A 3,713-nucleotide genomic window follows, 5' to 3' on the forward strand; every position below is an offset into this window, starting at 1 on the left:
AGCACAGTGCCATCCAGCAACATGTCCACTCCCTTGACTGATCATCACTGGCAAACATGCTGGGAGCATCCAAGTAGGTGAAAAGTGAGTGAACACTTAGAGAGCAAGCTGAAAGCCCTGATGCACACTATGCTCCAATGCATGAGATTGGGTATGTGTCCTTGCAGACAAAGTGGCTTGGCAGAAGCATTGCAACAGAATGTGTTGGAGCTATTCAAAGTCAACCTGCATGGATGAAGGATGCAGGTAGTGGCTGCCCACGGAGCATGCCCGGAGGTGCTGAAGATGCTGGCCAAGGTGGAGGCTTGAGGGAGCAAGCAGCAAGTTGCAGCCAGCAGGCACCCACTCTGAATTTCACATTGGGAATTGTCACCGTCTAGTTTCTCTTGCATGGAAGAATAGCAAAGTGCTGATATATGAAGCAAGAATAGGTAATAATGAGATATTAGTGCATGCAGATTGGCCTCTTGCTTCTCATGAGTGAGATTCTCATTTCACTGTTCAAAGCTTGGGTGGAAAATTTGACACTTTTTTCCTCAATGTCAAGAATCTAATTTCTGTCACTTACATTTCCCCAACTGACTTGCCATTGCTCATGTTGTCCAGGGGTTGGGAAAATTCAGCCCATCTTCTTCCTGGTTTGGATCCAGAGTATCACAAAATTTGTGAACATCCCTCTTTCCCTTGCCGTGGCTTCTCTCTAAATGGCAGAAGAGTTGTCCATTACTGCAACTTGCTTTTTATAGACTGTATCTTTAAAAACAGCTTACCCGAACGTATATTTTCTGGGTGATTGTACTCAGCTGTGGACTGCATTGAGAACATCTACACTAAGATAGAGGCAAGGGTTGCTTATAGCCAAGTTACAGTCATGGAAATGAATCTTGGGACTTACCCAAGTTGTTCTGCAAGTTGTGTTCAAAAGTTTGTAAAGACTCTGCTTTTATAATGTTTCTGTTAGAGCGTACAGCTACAGTCTGACTGAACACACACACATCAAAAATGACATTCCATTGATTTAGACAGATCTCGAGTAATTTCAGCTTATGAAATGTATGTGGTTATAAATGGCATGTGTTGAAAAACAGTAAAATAACCAGGAAGACAAACCTTCTTTAATAATGAAGGTGTTGTACATTTGAGAAACTAATCTGGGGTTGGTTAGCTCAGTTGGCTGGATGGCTGGTTTGCGAAGCAGAGTGAAGCCTATAGCACGTGTTAAATTTCTGTACCGACCAATGCCATTTTGGCACAATGATCCTCAGATTAAACTCACCACCTATCATGGCCCTCTAATGATAGAGTGGCCTCCTTTTCCCTGGGACAATGGTGATCTTCCCTTCAAACAGGCATTTCAGAAACGAATTCTTATAATCATCATTTGCTTTCGTAGAAAACAAACAATAGAACGATAATTTCCCAACTGTCATTGAGGTGTAAGATCATGGTTGTAAGGAGCCAGAAAATAAAAGAAATAATGTTATTTTTATTGAAACAATAAAAAAAACACAAGCTAAATTCAAAACTTTGTTTAATTGGGAGGAAGTTGCAGGTAATAATTAAGTTTTACAAAAAAAGCAGTGCCATAGAAGCAGATCTAACTGGTACAAATGTTATGCATGAAGATAAACATAGTGTGTTCCTAATTAACAATACCATGAATACAAATGATTAGCTGCAAGACCTGATTCACACTGTTGAAGGTTGTGAAACTGGGTTTCATTTGGTTGGAAGCTGGCAGGCTCATTGGGGGAAATCTTTCAAGGCCGGTTATTTTCTACACAATCCTACAAAGTTCCATTTATTATTGACCCTCTCCAAAGTTGATTAATTTCTTCCTCCTCCACTCCATTCAGGAACCTTTCAGTTTCAGTGCATTCAAGAATGGAATGGTAACTCATCTAGAAATACAGCAGAATGAACAGTTTATGGGTGAAGGGATGCTTATTTCATTGCATTATTCAGTTATTCTGAATACCCAACCTTTTATAACTGCAGAGAATTTCTCTTGTAGCTGAAGAACACCAGCTTCAAATCTTCACCAGTGTAAACATTGTTAACCTTCACTGAAATCTCAATGAGAAATGTAACCTTTTCATGCTGTGCCCATTTCAAGTGTGAAAAATGTTCAGCCTACAAATACACATTTTGTCCTCACATATTTGGGTTGTCCTGAGAGAGCATTTTGGTTGATGTGGTTACAATTCACTCAGAAAATCAGAGTTGCTGTGGCAACCTACACTTTTTCGATACGCATGTTGTATTCTGGAGCTATGAACGAACAGTGATGCTAGAGGCTCTAACAGTGTTTCCATCACATGGCTTACCAAGAATCTCTCCTGCTCTTATTGCCTTTCAACTCAACCTGTTGTCCATGTTATAAACAGAACTTTCTTGGTCATCAAGTCCCTGGGTGAGTCTTGAACCCAGAGTGTCTGGTTCAGTGGCAGGGATGCTACTCTTTGCGTCCTTTGGCTGACGTAACACAACAGAAAATCACAGATGATTACAAGTTTGTTTCTAGTAGTGGGAGCAATGAAATAGTGAATTCAGAATAACTCTCAACATTTCTTTAACCTATGACAAACTTACTTCCTGTCAATTTCTATGTCTACATTTATTATGGAAACTGCCTACATAAATTTCTAACACTACAAAAGTGACCTCCTGTCAGTGGAGTTACCAGTAGAAGCCACCACTGGTAAGAGGTATGATTTTGAGTACAATAAGTTTACACAGCTTCTATTATAAACTTACAATGAAAATTTGAGACTAGGACCAGAATGCGTGACTTATAATGACTGAATAACTTATACGTTCTTTGGTCCATTTATTACCCACTTTCTAAGCCTGCTTCACTTGATGACAGGACTTGGACTTGATTCTCCACATTTATGAACTTCCTCAAACCATACTGATATTACTAATGTATGAAATCAACCCAAAGTAAAAACATAAAATAGTAGAAATGCATTGTGAATCCAGCATTCTCATTTTTAAAAATTGTGCTTGTGTAGTTAAGGGATGTTAGTGCTGGGGAAAAGAATCAACATCAAAATGCTCCTAGATCTGACAAAGCACAGACACTTGTAGTGTAAAGCTCCCACTACTTTATGAACATAGGAATGTAGAAAACTGCGAAAGAATTCTGCAGTCAACCTGATTAATCCAATGTCTAGAAAATAGAATCTGCCATACCACCTTCCTGGAAATGTGTTTCAAACTCTGATCTCAAAAGAATTCTGCTGACTCCACATGATACATCATCTGTTATTTTGTATACTATTCATAAAGTGGCATGTTAATTTGTACCAATTGGTTTTATATTCAGAGTTCTTTTTAAAACTGAGTTCAGGTCTACTACTTGGAACTCACTTCATAATGGACATTCACACGTAACAGATAGAGAAACTTGCATTCCAATTAAGCTGGGTTTGTAGCCAAGACTGAGTGGCAAAGCTCAGTGTCTAACCCACTGCCGTGTCTTATCTCTTGACTTGTGGTTATTATTTTAGTGCTATAGAATTTTCTATTTATCCCAGTGCTGCCATCTAATGGTTGATAGCTTCCTCTGACTTGCTACCACTCCTTCACTGGAAATGTGGCCTAAACCCTTATTACAAATAGATAACATATTACCCTTTAGTTCCAAGGTAATGGCATAAGTCAGACAATTGCCAGTAATTCCTTTGGAACTGCTATAACTAATCTGG

This window comes from Rhincodon typus, chromosome 21 (assembly GCF_021869965.1).
Source record: "Rhincodon typus isolate 14 chromosome 21, sRhiTyp1.1, whole genome shotgun sequence".
NCBI classification, from domain to species: Eukaryota; Metazoa; Chordata; class Chondrichthyes; order Orectolobiformes; family Rhincodontidae; genus Rhincodon; species Rhincodon typus.